The sequence below is a fragment of the Coptis chinensis genome, chromosome 8 (assembly GCF_015680905.1).
Source record: "Coptis chinensis isolate HL-2020 chromosome 8, ASM1568090v1, whole genome shotgun sequence".
In the NCBI taxonomy this organism is placed as follows: Eukaryota; Viridiplantae; Streptophyta; class Magnoliopsida; order Ranunculales; family Ranunculaceae; genus Coptis; species Coptis chinensis.
The window spans coordinates 43,591,797-43,611,938 of NC_141463.1; the positions used below are offsets into that span (position 1 = coordinate 43,591,797).

Sequence of the window (20,142 nt, forward strand, 5' to 3'; positions counted from 1 at the left end):
AAATATGATTAAGTTACAAATCTCCTTTCAACAACTCTTTAATTATAATTACAACAAAAAATATAAAACAACATTGTCTCAACTAAAATCTATTACACCTTAAGGGAAAACAAAACATATCCTGAATGCGACGCTAATGCAAACCACAAGTAGCAACCAACCTTCTTCAACACTAATCATGTCAAGACTTATCAACTATGTTCATTTAATGAACACACCCGATAAGCAAACATGCAAATTGGGTCAGCATTATAAACAATGCTGGTATTAGTAGTCCTAAAATAAAAAAAATATATATTTATACATATACATTCACAATCCATAAGGCAGTTAGTTCCAAACATCCCATTTGAACCAACAAGAACCATCTCAAAGACCAATTTCAAACATCTCATTTGAATTAATTCCAAACATCTCACTTGAACCAACAAGAACCATCTCAAAGACCAATTTCAGAACCACAATAAACCATTTATTATCGATTTAACGTACGCTTCGATATATCATCACAATTATTGTTTAGAGTTTCTTCAAGTATCTTTAGAATCACGTCGTCTCTATGTCTTACATAGTTTCCCTGGCTACCACAATCGCTTCCTAACGCCGAACATGTACATCCACATGCCTCCCCTCACATAATGAACCACTCCGTGCGTAGCTACCCTAAGCGGGATATCACATACCAGGTAACCCTCACACGAAAGGCATTATGTGTGTACTGCCACTATTCGGCATAAAATATCGCGCGTCTCGTTCTAATTTTTGCGAACGGAATAATCAAGCCACTATTCGGCTACGCCAGAAGAGCCATTCAAATTCACTAAAATGCCAGAAGGGCCAATCAAATTACTTACGCCAGAAGGGCCATTCAGATTCACTGAAACGCCAGAAGGGCCAATCATATCACATACGCCCATCACAAGGGCCGAATCACATGAGTTGTGGTAGCTAGGTTCTAGGATTTTTGTTATGTAATTTATTCAGGTGTCATACATTTATATGTCATAATCATTTCACTCTATCATGTGACAAATAAATTATTGCACTAAGCCACCATATTTGGAAATATCTCAATACATCTCATAACAACTTTCATTCTTTCACGTGCCAAATAAATTATTGCACTGAGCCACAATCCCGTGGGAAATATCAACAAATATTATACTACCTCATAGTAGCATCTCACAGATATAATAATAGAGCATTTATATCAGTTTCTCTAAAAAATATTACATTTAATATATATATCCCAACATATCATATAATGTCACAATTACTCCAAACGTATCGCATAACATTTTTATAGCATTTTAGGAATATTATATCTCCTAAAATTTCACTCTTGTCACGTGTCAAAAATTACACAATATCAACGTCAAATCTTTCTTAGATAATGACAACCAAATTTATACAAACTTCCACAGCATGCCACCATGGAATTAGTCCATAAAATTAAATATATAAAAAAATAATGTAACACAATAAACAATCAACAGACAATGGTCAATCGTCCACGGTCAACCGTCAACAGTCAAAGGGTTGACTGGTCCACAGGTCAAGCCCAACCAGTCCTAAACCGGTATTCATCTAAACGGGTCCTAACCTAAACCCGTGTTTAAACACGTCCACCCATTGTCCTAATCCAATTAACCAAAACAAAAATCAAAACCGAGGCCCGAAACCAAAGCTTAAAAGTCTAAACATTTAAAGACCCACCCCATTTGGATCTATATTAAGTTATATGGACCGACCCCAAAACAAACTTGAAACTGGCCCAAAGAAAGCTAATTGGTTTCAGCCCAAGCCAACTAAAAAAAATGAAACTTAAACTGGCCCAAAACTTTAATTGGTTCGGCCCAAAGAAATAAAAGAAATTGAAACTGGCCCAAAACTTTAATTAGTTCGGCCCACATAACTGAACCTAAACCAGCCCAAAGGAAACTAAGGTGGTCCGGCTCAACAACAAACTAATGTTTAGGCCCAAGCCCAACCAAACACAGAAACAGTATCGTCTCCTTCACCTCACCAGCGCTTCTCCTCCACCACCAGCTCAAATTCTGGCCACCAACTCTCCTCCTTCCCCCTTTTCAACCCAGTAGTTTTGACCCTAGTGAAAAACCTCAACTTTCGATACCAACAAAACTCGATTCCCCTCACCCTCACCAGCGCCAGTAGCGCCAATAGCGCTAATTCGGGCCACTACCACTCCTCTCTGCAGCCACCACTCCAAATCCATCCGAAAATACCCCAAAACAAAACCCCTACAACTTTAGTTAAAACAAAAACTCAATTCATAACTTCAACAATCCTTCATCAAACTGGATCGATATCTCGACCTCCATTAAGGCCTGTTCCAAGCTTCCACCACACTCTCCAGCACCCAATCAAACCTCAACCACCAAACATCATCCAACCAACCTCACAACATAATACACATCATCTAGTTTCAAACAAAATAGTTCAAAGCATAAACTGGCGATTTCTTGGTTATAGCTTTCGCCGCAGTTAACGACCTCTTCCGAGCTCCAACAGTTCAATTAAGAATTTCAACAGTTTCAATAAAAACTAAAAGATATTGACAGAAATAAATAAGTAGAAAAAAAATTGATCGGAAACACTTGGCAGTAAAGGTTTTTATTCGTAGACGTAAAACTCTAGTTTCGATGAAAAAGAAAAAAACATAACTACTCACATTAATTAAAAGCTCCACGAATCTCTCATAGTCCAAATCGTTGCGCTCCAACTCTCTAGCAAGCGAGCCACCTCCATTTTATTTTATTTTTATCCAAAAAACCCTATTCTCTGGAAAAATATGAATATATATACCTGGGTTTGAAACCTAAGCCCAACACAGATTTGGGCCCAGAAATCAGGGCCACATATCCCAAATCCAATCCAACAAATTTAAAAAATAAAAAAATAAATTAATAAATAAAAAATAAATACATATTACAAATACGGGCATTACATTATCACCACCATTGTCAATGAGTTGAAACAGACAAATCAAAGAACCCAAAAGCTGGAGAATAACTTTAGTGTCATCCAAGGCCAGATAGGGCAAATCGCTGTTGCCTTGACAGAGAGATCGAAAGGAGCATTACCAAGCTAGCCGGAGCCAAATCCGAAAGGAAGAGGTGTCTTGCAGGTAGATAACCTGGAGATTACTCAGTCGAATGACTAAGTTAATGTTGTCACCACTCTGAGGTCAGGCAAGAAGGTTGATAACAAGATTGTCTATGAACCAGAAAAAGATTCTACGGAGCCTAAGGTAACTTATGTTCTTACCATCCCACCCAGTTCTAACATTCCAGATATATCTAGTGTTGTGTTACCCGCTGAAGTAACTGTTGAGAGAAAAGCTGAAGGAACTATTGTGGAAGTAAGTAAAAAGAAGTCATCACGAGTGATTCCACCTGTCACTCCACTATCTGTTACCAAGTCAACTGAAGCCAAAAGAAGAGAACCGATATTGAAGAATCTGCCAGCATCATTTCCTTCAAAACTAGTGAATACCAGAAAGGATGACCAGTAAGGATATTTGTGATGTATTTCAGAATCTGCATATTAATATCCCATTTCCTGACCGCCATCAAGCAAGTTCCCTCATATGCCAAGTTCGTGAAAGATCTAGTGAAGAAGAAGACCAACATTCCAAAAGAAGCTTTTATCGCTTAAAGATGATCATCGTACCTACAGAATCTAGCGGTTGTGAAATTGAAAGATCTTGTAAGTCCCACTGTTACATGTAGAATTAGAGATTCTTTAGAAGAGCAAGCTTTATTAGATTTGGGTGCAAGTGTGAATCTTCTACCTTATTTTGTCTACAAGAAGTTGGGCTTGAAGGATCTAAAACCAACTGATGTTACTTTAGAGTTGGCAGATAGATCAGTGAAGATACCTAAAGAAATCATTGAAGACGTCATAGTCAAGATCGAAGATTTCTATTATCCGGTTGATTTCATAGTACTCGACACAAAACCTAGTTACATCTGGTAGGCAGATTCCAATCATTCTAGGCAGACCATTCTTGGCCACTACAAATGCACTCATCAACTGTCGAAATAGTAATATGACGTTATTCTTTGGTATTATGAAAGTCGAGACCAATGTTTTCCATATGTTACAGCAACCACAAGAGGTGTGTGCTGTGAACAAGATATGCATGATTGAAGTGTTAGCACAGGATTATCTGACTCATTCATATCCTGCTGATAAGTTATTGAAAGCTCTAACAGACTCATACTGTGAAGAACTTAGTGTCGAGGCAATCAATGTGATTTTGGATTCATCACCTGTCATGGATGACAGCAAGTTCAAAGAAAAGTTTGAATCGCCTATGCCTGATGGACCATCTAAAGAGCTTAAGAAGGAGCCGCCTAAGCTAGAATTGAAGTCTTTACCATCTACACTCAAGTATGTTTTCTTGGGGGATTTGGGAACCTACCCAGTAGTCATTGCATCAGATTTGACTAAAGAGCAGGAATCCAGGTTAGTAGCACTTTTAAAGGAATACAAGTCAGCTATAAGTTGGACAATTGATGATATCAAGGGGATCAGCCCTATGATAGTTCAACATAAGATTCATTTGGAAGAGGATTCCAAGACTTCTAAGCAACCACAGAGGAGGCTTAATCCAAAGATGAAGGATGTAGTTTGAGAAGAGGTCGTCAAACTCCTTGACGCCAGTATTATCTATCCGATTTCTGATAGTCAATGGGTTAGTCCAGTTCAAGTTGTGCTGAAGAAGTCTGGAACCACAGTGATCGAGAACGAGAACAATGAGTTGATTCCAACCAAGATTCAGACTTGATGGAGAGTTTGCATCGATTATAGGAAGTTGAATAACGCATCGAGGAAAGATCATTTTCCATTGCCTTTCATCGATCAGATGTTAGAAAGATTAGCTGGACAAGCTTACTACTGCTTTCTTGATGGTTACTCAGGATATTTTCAGATCCATATTCACCCTGAGGACCAAGAGAATACCATATTCACATGTCTGTTCGGAATATTCGCCTACCGTCGTATGCTTTTTGGTCTATGCAATGCACCGGCCACTTTTCAACGATGCATGATGAGTATTTTTTACGACATGGTGGAGAAATATGATAAGAGCCCAAAACTGTAGTTTTAACCCTGTAACAGTCATACTTTTAGACCAATTATGTGAGTAATAATTAAGAGTTAACACTGATTACGTGTTTTTATGTATTTCAGGTTTCAAAGTCCATTATGTGCAGAAATGTGCCACTTTAGTGAGATAAAGGAGCAAAGGTCGGTTACTAAGTAGTTCCGTGATTAAAGGCCAAGATTCAAAAAGACAAAGCCTTCCTAAAGCCCGGTCATAAGCTGAAAAGTCGACACCCGCTAAAACAAGACACAAGTCAAGAGAACTTCCTCGGGGCCGTATCTTTGGACTCAGACCTCGGAATGGGGCCTACCTTATGTCAAAACGACTGGCTCGGAAAGAGCTTTCCAATGGTCCAAGCCTTGATCCAATCAAAGGAGCAGAAGTGAACGAAAAGTCTGTTGAAGCCAACTGCAGTTGAAGAGGCCTTTTTGGACTGAAAGAATTGGGTTTTGGGCCTGATTCTTTGGCCCAAAACATAGATCCAAGCCCATGCACGATTTTTGGATCTGAAAATATAAAAACCAAAGCTTAGCTATTTGTTAATGGTAGCTAGTTAGACCTAAACAATATAGATAATTCTAGATCTAGTTTCCAGTATTTTAATTAAGTTTTAGTTCCATTTTCAATTCTTGTTTTAGATTAAGTCTTTGAATCATTGTTCTTGATTGATTAGATAAATAAAATAGTTATTTTGTTAATTTCGATTTTTGTCATCTCAATTTATAGATCTAGTTTTAATTCTTATTGATTATCATTTTGTAGTTTAAGTAGATTGAAACATTGTTAGTCAATTTAGTTAAGTTAGAATTTTAATATGATGTGTAGTTATAATTCAATGGGAAATGATGGTTTGTTGACTCAAGGCTAAAACCTCCATTAGAGAGGTTGATGAAGCCTTGATGAAAACTTAGTGATATAGTGTAGAAGCATTGTAGAATCTATTCCAATCTAGAAGGTCGTGATTCGCCATGAGAATAGGTGGACGACCTCACATGCTAGTTAGTATTTGATAGAAATGTCATGAACACTAGGGATTAGAACTCGAATTTCTTGCCGTAAGAACGTAAGAATTGAGATACAAGAATCTGTGCTAGGTTATTAAGTTGGATTCGAGGTTGATTCAATTCCCCTCTAATCCTTTATCTAGATTAAAAACAATCATATTTTCATAGCATTCGTAGTTAAATTCAACATAATCAATTTCATATAGGTATCGTAGTATAACACCCTTCGTAAAGCACTCATTAGACTTAAGACCGACTAATTAGATTAGAAAACATTCCATGCTAGAGCACTAGGAGTGGAACGAATTTGTTACTCCACTCTATTTCGATAGAATTGAGAGTAGAAACTTTGATAAAAATAGACACGTAGATAGTTTTAGTTTACTTACGTTTTGAGTTCATCGTTCATTTCGTAGGTAGACTATTCAATTTTATCTTTTATCAAAATACATGAAAGTTTTTATGGATGATTTTTCAATTTTTGGATCATCTTTTGAGGATTGTCTGCACCATCTCTCCTTAGTCCTTAAACGTTGTTACGGTACCAACTTAGTTCTGAACTGGGAAAAGTGTCACTTCATGGTAAAGGAAATAATAGTGCTAGGTCACAAAGTTTCAAAGGAAGGAATTCTAGTAGATCGAGCGAAGATTGATATTATAAAGGATTTACCCAAACCAAGAACTGTCAAAGATATTTGTGCCTTCCTAGGTCACTCGGGATTCTACTGTCGATTTATCAAAGATTTCAGCAGAATTGCAAAACCGCTGTCACATCTGTTAAGGAAAGATGTTGTCTTTGATTTTGATACCTCATGTGTCGAAGCTTTTATGAAGTTAAAGGAAGCACTCACTTCAGCACCAATCATTCGTGTGCCCGATTGGAGCCAGCCATTTGAGATCATGTGCGATGCATCTAATTATGCTATAGGAGCCATTCTAGGACAAAGAGATAAGAAAGTGTCGTATGCAATCTATTATGCTAGCAAGACTTTAAATGGAGCTCAGATGAATTCTTCTACCACTGAGAAGGAGCTCTTAGCCATCGTCCATTCTCTTGACAAATTCCGTCAATATCTGATAGGTTCAAAGGTAATAGTCTATACTGACCATGCTGCCTTGCGTCATTTACTCGCTAAGCAGGATGCCAAGCGTAGGTTGATCCAATGGATACTACTTTTACAAGAATTTGATTTTGAGATACATGATAAGAAAGGAACAAAGAATATCATTGCTGATCACCTTTCTAGATTGCTAGTGGAGAATGCGGAAGACAACGTACAAATTTGTGAGACTTTTCTTGATGAACAGTTGTTCAGTATATCAGAAGTACCATGGTACAGCCACATCGCAAATTATCTTGTGACCGACAAGGTACCATCACATTGGAGCAAGCAAGAAAAAGATTTATTCTACTCAAAGGCCAGATATTATTTTTGGGATGATCCATACTTATTCAAGAAGTGTTCGGATCAGATTATTCGAAGATGCATCCCAGAATCGGAATAGGAATCCATTCTATTATTCTATCATGATCAGCCTTGTGGAGGACACTTTGGCCCGCAGCGTACTGCAGGCAAGGTATTACAAGCTGGATTCTATTGGCCCACTCTTTTTAAAGATGCAAATGTTTATTGCAAAGCATGTCTGAGATGCCAATTTTTGGGTAAGACCTCAAAAAGGTTTGAGTGGCCTCAACAACCGATCCTTATCTCAGAAATCTTTGATGTATGGGGTATAGATTTCATGGGACTATTTCCGCCTTCTTTTGGTTACACCTACATTCTACTAGTTATGGACTATGTTTCAAAGTGGATTGAAGCAGTTCCTACAAAGACCGCCGATCATAAAGTCGTCGTGGACTTTCTGAAGAAGAACACTCTACCACGATTTGGAGCACCGAAAGCCATCATCAGTGATAACAGTTCTCACTTCTATAACCATATATTTGGGAATCTTATGGTAAAGTATGGGGTAATTCACAAGCTGGCTTTACCATATCATCTTCAGACTAATGGTCAAGCAGAAGTTTCAAATAGGGAAATCAAGAGTATTCTGGAGAAGAATGTTAATCCTTCTAGGAAAGACTGGTCTCTTAGACTCCAAGATGCACTATGGGCATATATAACAACATTCAAAACACCCATAGGGATGTCACCCTATCGCTTAGTATATGGAAAGGCGTGTCATCTACCTGTTGAGTTAGAACATAAAGCTTATTGGGCAGTGAAAAAGATGAATTTCAACCTAGATCAAGCAGGAGAAAGAAGGAAGCTTCAAATCAGTGAATTAGAAGAATTGAGAAGTGATGCTTATGATAAGTCAAGGATTTACAAGGATAAGACTAAAGCATTACATGACAGAAGAATTCTGAAGAGAGAATTTGAACCTGGACAGAAGGTTCTAGTCTACAACTCTCGTCTAGAAATTTTCCCTGAAAAGTTGAGATCTAGATGGACGGGACCGTTTGTAGTAAGACATGTCACACCTTTTGGAGCTATTGAAGTAGAAGACATAAAGAGAAAGACTCGTTTCAAAGTCAATGCTCATCGACTGAAGTCTTTTCTGGAGTTACCTACTAGAGACATGGAGGTCGTTTTTCTAAAGGATCCAGTTTATCAAACCACTGTTGAAGCGGAAAATTGTGGTAAGTTACCTACACACCTTAAATATTACATTCTATGTCTTGCTAAACCTGTTACTCTGTCTAGTTTAAGTTTTTGAAGCCAAGCGTCGTAAGCTTGACTCCTTAGGATCTCATTAGTATAAGTGCCACCGATAGACGGGCCCTTAGATTTTCATAACTTTATCCTTTACTGAGAGGAGTTGCAAGCACCGGAGTCAAAGTCTCATAACTCTAGTAGACCGAGTATAAAATGTCTAGTAGAAGTAAGTATGTTATAGAGAGATCAATTTTGAGATGGAAACCTAAGTGTTCACCACCTGTTAGTTTGTGGGATTTACTCCCCGTTGACCTTCAAAGGAAGATTATTTCAATCGCTCATGTAGGGTTCGGTAAAAGTTCATTTACGTATAAGAGGAGAGTGCGTAAGGTAGGTTGGTGTAAGAATTGCCATTCTGAAACTTGTCCTAGGTTACAGCCATTAAGAGGAAATTGTTGGTACAATGTATACTTTTGTCAATCACCTGCTGAGAGAGATCGGAAGAATCCCTACAAAGTGAAACCTAGTGAGTGGGAATACTAGTCTTGAGGATTTGACTATAAAAGACTCAAAAGTCTTGAGAATCTGACTTTAAAAGATTCACATTACGTCTTGGAGATTTGACGTAAAAAGACCTAAAAAAAAATACTGATACATGATTATGATGATTAATGCTAATCATGATGATTAATTTTGATTTGAACTAATTGTATTTGATTTTCTCTATTTTGTGAGTTTAACCTTTATATGACAGAGAAAGATCAAAATACTGATATTCGGCATCAATGGTAATATCCTACCTTTTTTCTCATCCATTTCATTTACTTCTTTATACATTGAGGTCAATGCATGCCTAAGTAGGGGGAGGGTGCACTTGAGAAATGAATTTTGAAAATTAGTTTTCAAAAACAAAAATATTTTTGTTTCTATATCAGTAGCATGAGAAAAATAAATTTTAATGATGAGTCTGAGATATAGATTCTATATTACTTAGTGTTGAGTTTGATAGATAGTTGATATTATTAATTTCATTACCGCTTAGACTATTTATTATGCTTGGACATAGTTCTTGTTGATAGAATTCTTTATCAAGGCACCACCATAGTACTTGGTAAGTTTTGTGTACTTTTGCTAGAAGAGAGATTTAACCCCTAGTAAACTGAAAGTAGATTTTTTAGACTTAGCCCGTGAGACTTGAGCTTTATACCCATTCTTTGGAGAGTCTTACGAAAAATCCAAGTCTTAGTGACTCAACATCTTTCAGTTCTTTATGTCGTTGTAATATAGTCTCATTATTCGTTGATTTGGTTAATCACGAAGTGACATCAACTAGGGAGATAGCCATTAGGTCTTGTAGTCTATTCGAAACAGAGTATCATACTGATAAGTCAAGTAGTGAACCCATTCAACCTTTATCCCACCTAGTAGGACCATCATATTAAACCCTTTTAAGCCTTACAATAATCTATTTTCTTTCATAAAACCATTTACCTTTTACCCAACTCCAGACAAGGAGTATAGCCAAAATCTTTATCAGCCATACCCATATGTTTCTGAGAATACGAGGGCCACAAGAAGGAAAGAGTACAAAAGGAAGATTACAAGGAAATATCAGAGAGATACAATGAAGACCATCAGTCTGTTCTAAGTGAAAGAAGCTAGTGGAAAACAAGCATATCCAGTACTAATCAAGGATATATCATTGAGCTAAAAATATAATAAATAGAAAAGAAAAAGAAAAAGAAAAAGAAAAATAAAAAGAAAAAGAAGAAGTTGAACAGAATGGATGGAAAAGCTAAGACAAATGAAGAATTTTCTCTACAATACAGAATTTGAAGAAATCTTCCAAAGAAAGAAGCAAAACCCTTAGTGTTTTCAGAAACAACCTTTGAATCCTTTTTACCTTTCCTTCATAAACCAATACCCAAGCCAAGTTACAACCCATTACTTATCACTACAGTATGGTACGAAGTCTAGAATAGGTGAGGGGATGCTAAAGTGAAGAACCCGACACTTCATATGTGATTGACATTCTTTCCATGAGACTACTGTCATCTAGAAGTCTGTTTTTCAAGGTAGTATGTGGGATGTTTGTATTCATTATTCTTTTCCCCACATACATGAGGTAAAATAGTAGACCATCTTCTGAGAGATTCTTTTCTGAGTATGACCGGTGAGGATTGAAAGTCAAGATTATCTGTCTAAAGGTAGACTAGGGATTCCGTTTCTTAGATAGGAGAGTATAGGAGATTGACTGAGTACACATAAGCCTTGATTGAGAATTTTGTCAATTTTTACTATATATCTCCCATCATAATCTATGAGTCTTTGCAGCAATATGGTTAGCAATGGAGACCGTCTGTTGGGGTAAGCACTAAGTGGGTAAGAAATTTCCCTCTCTAAAAAATACTATCATTCTTGAACATGCTATTGATTGATTTTGTGGGTATATACCCTAAAACCCTCATGAGATTATAACTCGTCCTTTTTGGGGAACTTAAAGGTTTAAAGCCTTGTTGCATACGGTGAATGCAATCGCGATGCCTGCGAAAGTGAGTTAGGATTTTATTTTTGTTATTAGGATGTGATTTTGATCACTTATCTATTTTTTATCTTATTTGTTAAGAGACTAGCAAAAGGCTAGTTGGGGGTTATGATAAGTGCTCAAAAAGTGCATTTTAACCCTCGATTATACCTCTTGTTTAGCCATCTTAGTGGACTAATAGTGTTTGTAAGTTATGTTTTATGATTCTACAGGTGAAAAAGAGAGTTTTGTAGAATATTAGAGAAAAAGGGGTAAAACGGAGCAATTCGGAGCATTAAGGATCACATGGGAAGCCCGTGGATAATCATGGAGAAGACCAAGGAATTGAAGTTATTAAAGATGCGACTTGGACCTATTTTAAAGCCTATTTGGAAGCCCAAGGCAAAAGGATTCGTTGCTTGGACCAAAGCCCGCAAAAAAGGAAAGAAGGATAGAGCAAAAGAGAGAAAATAGGCTCTCGCATCTGGGACGCAAGGATCGTGCTTCCAGATGCAATGCTCACGTCTGAGACACAAGGATCGTGCGTCCAAACATAACGCTTACATCTGAGATGCAAGGATCGTGCATCCAGACGCATGAACCGACACTGTAGCCAATTCCTTCACAGTTTTAGAGACGAAGTTGGACTCTGAAAGAAGTTGATTTGTATTAGAAAACAAACCACGGTTTGGAATACTTCTAGAACTCATTGTAACCCCTATAAATAGAGGACCTAAGTGCCTCATGTAATTTTCCAATTCACTTATATTCTTGTCTCCAAAACTTGAGGCAGAGAGAGATTAATAATGAAATATTCGATTTTAATTAGTCGAGTCTTAATAAGTTAGTCTTTCTAGTCTTATGTTCTTCGACTCTTCTTCTTCTCGTTCTTCGTGTTATTCCTTCTTCATGGAAGACTAATCTTCTCCTTCAAGGGAGGAGATGAAGTCGGTGCTTAGGGTTTGATGATTTTGCTAGTTCATGGTGTTCTTTAATCAGGTTAGTTCTTTATGTTTTTAGTTATTAGTTCCATTGCCCACACCAGGGGATGAAAGTATAGAATAGGGTTTATGTTTTGCAATATTAATATCATACTAGTGTTCTTTACTTTTCTTCTAGTAGTATAGTTCTTTAAAGTTAGGGAAATATTTTTTGTGTTGTCCTAGAAGGGGTAGCTCAGGGAGTGACTGCCTAGGAGAAGTATTCTTTGTGTTTGCCTTAAGTGGTGATTCATTGAATGGCCACCCTATTAGGAAGTACTCTTTGATGTTGCTCTTGGTAATATATTGAATGGCTGCCCGAGCTTACATAAAAGGAAAGAAGATATTAATAGCATAAACATAGGAACAACCTTAAGTAGAGTTAATTGTTAACGGTGTTTCGTCCAAGTGGGCATCGACACTCGCTCGATTGCCTAATTGTAGTCTACTTGTGAGAACAATCATAAAACAGAAGGTCACATATCAAAGGTAGCGGTGGATTCTAATCTCTTGAATTCCCTCTCCTATAAATTCTCAATAGTTTAGATAGTTTAGTTTAGCATTAGAATTCACCATCTCTACAATCACAATTTTTAATCCCTCAAACCCCCTTTCCAGTCTTGTCCTTCACATAACATACACTTAAAAGTGGAACCATACCCAAATCATCCTTTACCTATTGAGAGATAATTAGGTTTTGATAAGCTTCTATTTTGTTCAACGACCATCATCTATCTACATCATCCATATAACATCTCAACACGCAAAAAGGAGCAGTGTACCATATTAGACCCGGGTCGGGCCAAGACCCTAAAGGGTCAATTTAGTAATTCGACACGAAGCTCTCTTCTTGCTCATTTAACAAAAAAAAAATTGCAGCTACTCTTAAACCCTAAACCCTTCACTCAAAAATCTCAGACGTACCCTCAAAACACTTGTTCAGTGGCAGAAAAGCAAACACTAACCAAAACATACCCAATCCAAACTCGCCTTAAACCTACTTCGTTGAAACTCTCAAAATCCCCAGAGTCAAAATACTAGTGTTCATACAAATCCCAAGAAATCACCAACCTCATTTACCCAATAACATCCCTCTCCTTCTCCCCAACTTCCCCACACAACTTCTCACCTCATTCTCTGCTTTTTTAACTCTTTACAACACTCAAACCATAGAGCCCATATCCACTTTCTCCTCATTCAATGACATAGCCTACTCCCCCGCCTTTCATTCCGATGGTAAGCTTGTCGCAGCGGGAGGCGAGACGGGGTTGGTACAAGTTTTCGATGTGAAAAGTAGGTTGGCGTTGAGGAAACTGCGTCGGCATAGTAGGTCTGTTAATTTTGCTTCGTAACCTTGTTTTGATAAGTTGCATTTGTTTTCGGGTGGTGATGATAGTTTAGTTAAGTATTGGGATATTGCGTCAGAGACGCAGTTGTTGAATTTTCAAGGGCATAAGGATTATGTTAGATGTGGGTCGGCTTCACCGGGGAGTAGTGAGTTGTTTGCTACTGGGTCTTATGATTTGACTTTTTTTCGATTTCTTTTTTTTTTCGGACTGGTTGTTTCATTCTGTCTGGCGCGTTGTTTTGATTTTTAAATTCAGACGGAATCAAACATTCTGTCCAATCTCTGCATTAGGCAACCTTTTCTTGTTTTCCACTACAAAGATAGCAAGAGGTATCAAAGAGGGTAAATAGTCCTACGTGGAGGTGAAAAAAACCTGGGAATGCTCTTAACCTAATCCGCATTAAAACGAAGGCCCAATATGAAATAAGTTAAGTGTCAGACCAAAGCCTTAATTTGAGGGCCTTTCTAAGTTTCTAACCATATCCATATCAGACCCGGGTCGGGCCAAGACCCTAAAGGGTCAATTTAGTAATTCGACACGAAACTCACTTCTTTATTCTTTAACAAAAAAAAATTGTAGCCGCTCTAAAACCCTAAACCCTTCACTCGAAAATCTCAGACGTACCCTCAAAACACTTGTTCAATGGCAGAAAAGCAAACACTAACATAAACATACCCAGTCCAAACTCGCCTTAAACTCACTTCGTCGAAACTCTCAAAATCCCCCGAGTTAAAATACTGGCGTCCATACAAATCCAAAGAAATCACCAACCTCATTTACCCAATAACATCCCTCACCTTCTCCCAAACTTCCCCACACAACTTCATCACCTCATTCTCTGCTTCCTTAACTCTTTACAACACTCAAACCATAGAGCCCATATACACTTTCTCCTCATTCGATGACATAGCCTACTCCCCTGCCTTTTCGTTCCGATGGTAAGCTTGTCGCAGTGGGTGGCGAGATGGGGTTGGTACAAGTTTTCGATGTGAAAAGTAGGTTGGCGTTGAGGAAACAGCGTGGGCATAGTTGGCCTGTTAGGTTTGTTTCGTACCCGTGTTTTGATAAGTTGCATTTGTTTTCCGGTGGTCATGATAGTTTAGTTAAGTATTGGGATGTTGCATTTGTTTTGACACAGTTGTTGAATTTTCAAGGGCATAAGAATTATGTTAGATGTGGGTCGGTTTCACCAGGGAGTAGTGAGTTGTTTGCTACTGGGTTTTATGATTCGACTTTTTTTCGGGGTTTTTTTTTTTAACTTCGGACGGGATGTTTCATTCCGTCCGTCGCATTTTTTCGATTTTTACATTCAGACGGAATCAAATATTCCGTCCAATCTCTACATTGGGCAACCTTTTCTTGTTTTTCACCACAAAGATAGCAAGAGGTATCAAAGAGGGGAAATAGTCCTACGTGGAGGTGAAAAAAAGTTGCTTGCACTGGGAATAGTCTTAACCTAGTCCGCATTAAAACGAAGGCCCAATATGAAATAAGTTAAGTGCTAGACCAAAGTCTTAATTTGAGGGCCTTTCTAAGTTTCTAACCCGGGTCGGGCCTTTCTAAGCTTCTAACCATATCCATATCAAACCCGGGTCGGACCAAGACCCTAAAGGGTCAATTTAGTAATTCGACACGAAACTCACTTCTTTATTCTTTAACAAAAATAAATTGCAGCCGCTCTAAATCCCTAAACCCTTCACTCAAAAATCTCAGACGCACCCTCAAAACAATTGTTCAATGGCAGAAAAGCAAACACTAACCAAAACATACCCAGTCCACACTCGCCTTAAACCTACTTCGTCAAAACTCTCAAAATCCTCCGAGTTAAATACTGGCGTCCATACAAATCCAAAGAAATCACCAACCTCATTTACCCAATAACATCCCTCACCTTCTCCCAAACTTCCCCACACAACTTCATCACCTCATTCTCTGCTTCCTTAACTCTTTACAACACTCAAACCGTAGAGCCCATATCCACTTTCTCCTCATTCAATGACATAGCCTACTCCCCCGCCTTTTGTTCCGATGGTAAGCTTGTCGCAGCGGGTGGCGAGATGGGGTTGGTACAAGTTTTCGATGTGAAAAATAGGTTGGCGTTGAGGAAACTGCGTGGGTATAGTAGACCTGTTAGGTTTGTTTCGTACCCGTATTTTGATAAGTTGCATTTGTTTTCCGGTGGTCATGATAGTTTAGTTAAGTATTGGGATGTTGCATTTGTTTTGACGTAGTTGTTGAATTTTCAAGGGCATAAGAATTATGTTAGATGTGGGTCAGCTTCACCGAGGAGTAGTGAGTTGTTTCCTACTGGGTTTTATGATTCGACTTTTTTTCGGTTTTTTTTTTAAACTTCGGACGGGATGTTTTATTCCGTCCGTCGCATTTTTTCGATTTTTACATTCAAACGGAATCAAACATTCCGTCTGATCTCTGTATTGGGCAACCTTTTCTTGTTTTTCACCACAAAGATAGCAAGAGGTAGCGAAGAGGGGAAATAGTCCTACGTGGAGGTGAAAAAGAGTTACTTGCATTGGGAATGCTCTTAACCTAATTCGCATTAAAACGAAGGCCCAATACGAAACAAACTGAGTGCCAGACCAAAGCCTTAATTTGAGGGCCTTTCTAAGTTTCTAACCATATCCATATCTGACCCGGGTCGGGCCAAGACCCTAAAGGGTCAATTTAGTAGTTCGACATGAAACTCTCTTCTTTGTGCTTTAATAAAAAAAAAATTGTAGTAACTCTAAAACCCTAAACCCTTCACTCAAAAATCTCAGACACACCCTCAAAACATTTGTTCAATGGCAGAAAAGCAAACACTAACCAAAACATACCCAGTCCAAACTCGTCTTAAACCCACTTCGTTGGAACTCTCAAAATCCCCAGGGTCAAAATACTGGCGTTCATACAAATCCTAAGAAATCACCAACCTCATTTACCCAATAACATCCCTCTCCTTCTCCCCAACTTCCCAACACAACTTCATCACCTCATTCTCTGCTTCATTAACTCTTTACAACACTCAAACCATAGAGCCCATGTCCACTTCTCCTCATTCAATGACATAGCTTACTCCCTTGCCTTTCGTTCCGATGGTAGGCTTGTCGCAGCGGGTGGCGTGATGGGGTTGATCAAATTTTTGATGTGAAAAGTAGGTTGGCGTTGAGGAAACTGCGTGGGCATAGATGGCCTGTTAGGTTTGTTTCGTACCCTTGTTTTGATAAGTTGCATTTGTTTTCGGGTGGTGATGATAGTTTAGTTAAGTATTGGGATGTTGTATTTTCAAGGGCATAAGGATTATGTTACATGTGGGTCGGCTTCACTGGGGAGTAGTGAGTTGTTTGCTACTGGGTCTTATGATTTGACTTTTTTTCAAATTTTTTTTTTAAACTTCGGAATGGATGTTTCATTCCGCCCGGCGCGTTTTTTCGATTTTTACCTTCATCAAACATTCCGTCCGATCTTTACATTGGGCAACCTTTTCTTGTTTTTCACCACAAAGATAGCAAGAGGTAGCAAAGAGGGGAAATAATAATTCTACGTGGAGGTGAACAAAAGTTGCCTGGGAATGCTCTTAACCTAATCCGCATTAAAACGAAGGCCCAATAGGAAACAAGCTGAGTGTCAGACCAAAGCCTTGATTAATTTGAGGGCCTCTCTAAGTTTCTAACCATATCCATATTAGACCGGGTACCCTAAGGGGTCAATTTAGTAATTCCACACCAAACTCTCTTAAACTATTTAACAAAAAAAAAAAAAAAAAAAATTGCAGCCGCTCTAAAACTCTGAACCCTCTGAACCAGTGTTTAGAAAACCGGACCGGACCGGTGGTTGAACCGGGGTCCGACCGGAACCGGTAAATTTTCGGTTCGGTTCTGTTAAAACTTGAGTTTATGGTTGGACTCTCGGTCTAAATTTAAACCGTAGTTGAACCGGCGAACCGGTTAAACCGGTTCAGCTCTAAACCGGATCACCCTTATATAATTTATTTTTTTTTTTTTTTTTGAAAAAATTGATAATGTGGGAGTTGAACCTAACACCTAAACAAGATAATCCAAACTCCAAACCAACATACTACTATGTATTTCTTATAATAAATTTATTTTGATATATAATACCAATAATTTGAATTAAAACATGTATTTATTCAAAAATTATTAAAAATTTTTGCTAAATAAACATCAATCGGTCTCTAAACCTGATTGAACCATTTTAACAAAAAATCGGTTTGATCACCGGTTCGGTTTTCAAAACATTGCTCTGAACCCTTCGCTCAAAAATCTCGGACGCACCTCAAAACTCAATGGCAGAAAAACAGACACTAACCAAAACATACCCAGTCCAAACTCGCCTTAAACCCACTCCGTCGAAACTCTCAAAATCCCCCAGAGTCAGAATACTGGCGTTCATACAAATCCCAAGAAATCACCAACCTCATTTACCCAATAACATCCCTCTCCTTCTCCCCAACTTCTCCACACAACTTCATCACCTCATTTTCTGCTTCCTTAACTCTTTACAACACTCAAACCATAGTGCCCATATCCACTTTCTCCTCATTCAATGACATGGCCTACTCCCCCGCCTTTCGTTCTGATGGTAAGCTTGTCGCAGCGGGTGGCGAGACGGGGTTGGTACAAGTTTTCGATGTGAAAAGTAGGTTGGCGTTGAGGAAACTGCGTGGGCATAGTTGGCCTGTTAGGTTTGTTTCGTACCCGTGTTTTGATAAGTTGCATTTGTTTTCGGGTGGTGATGATAGTTTAGCTAAGTATTGGGATGTTGCGAGAAGCAGTTGTTGAATTTTCAAGGGCATAAGGATTATGTTAGATGTGGGTCGGTTTCACCGGGGAGTAGTGAGTTGTTTGCTACTGGGTCTTATGATCAACGGTTAAGATATGGGATTCTAGAACTAGTAGTACTAGTATGAAGTATGTTATGGAATTTAATCATGGTAAACCGGTTGAGGATGTTGTGTTTCTTCGGTCGGGTGGTTTGATTGCGACTGCTGGTGGTAATAGTGTTAAGATTTGGGATGTTATTGGAGGTGGGAAACTTGTTTATACAATGGAGAGTCATAATAAAACTGTTACTTCATTATGTGTTGGTAAACTTGGGAGAAATGAGGGTGAGGAGTATGATCAGTTTAGGCTAATGAGTGTGTCTTTAGATGGGTATATGAAAGTTTTTGATTATTCAGCATTGAAGTTGACACACTCTATGAGGTTTCCACAGCCACTTTTGTCAATTGGGTTTTCTCCTGATTGTTCTACGAGGGTTATTGGTACTTCTAATGGTGTTATTTATGTTGGGAAAAGGAAGATTAAAGAGACTAGTAATGTTGAGAGTGGTGTTGGGGAATTGATTAGTTTTAGTTCTGTACCGGAGCCACAGAAGCAGGTTTTGAGACCTAATAATTTTCGTTACTTTAGTCGAGGCCAGAGTGAAAAGCCTTCTAAAGTGGATCATGTTATTGAGAGGCCAAGAAAGCCGAAAACGGCTGAGCATGATAAGCTGTTAAGGAAGTTTAGGTACAAGGAAGCTCTGGTGTCTGCATTAAACTGGAAGGAACCACGAAGTGTAATGGCTGTTTTGGAGGAGTTGGTGGCTAGGAGGAAACTTTTGAAATGTGTCTCAAATTTGGATATTGAAGAGTTAGGATTGCTCTTGAGGTTTCTGCATAAGTACACGACAAGGCCAAGCTACTCAGGTTTCGTAATAGGATTCACTAAGAAGGTTCTTCAAATGCATGCTGAGGATGAATGCATCTGATGTCTTGAAGTGGCATGTCAGGCAGCTCAAGCTTTCTGTTGAGGAGGAGATACATATACAACAGTCATTGCAAGAGATACAAGGTATAATTTCTCCGTTGTTGAGGATTGCTGGAAGAAGATGAATGTAATAGATTATCAATAACTATTAGGTACACTTTTTGTATCTAATCATTCAGATTTTGCTTTACTTCAGACTAGGCGGTTTGTCAGGTTGTTTTGATAGTTCTGTTATAATTATGTTTGTCTTTTTTTTTTTCGATAAACTGTTTTTGTCTTTCATGTACTTGATCTAGCTTGCAAGGAATATCTTAAAAGTCCTCTTATGTATGTGGATTCTTTTACCTGCACTTATGCTTATTAGTATTTATCTGCATGTTTATCTGTCATAATCTAAAACACAGTCATAGCTTGCCATATAGTCGAATTTGAATTGGTCAATTGTTTGTCAGGAATCAATGTGTAAAGTTGTATAAAAACGTTACTTTTTAAGCAAGTAGATTAGGTGTAAAATCTCATGTCAATAGTTAGCTACTGTCTGTGTGCACACTTGTCTGTATGTATGGTGTGATAGATAATAGATAATAAGGTACTATGATGTTTGATGGAAGCTCAGCTAATGAAGCGTATGTTTTTATTAATCTGATAAATTCTTTGATTTTGATTGATTAAATAGAATACAGTAACTATGGGTTCCACAGAAACCCTGCTAAAACTGTATTC

General features: G+C 38.2%; 1 pseudogene; it reads left to right on the plus strand.

Annotated features, from left to right (window-relative positions):
- The first annotated feature begins 17,979 nt into the window (after nt 1-17,979).
- Nucleotides 17,980-19,749, plus strand: LOC147481557 (protein SLOW WALKER 1 pseudogene; annotated as a pseudogene).
- Nucleotides 19,750-20,142: the final 393 nt, after the last annotated feature.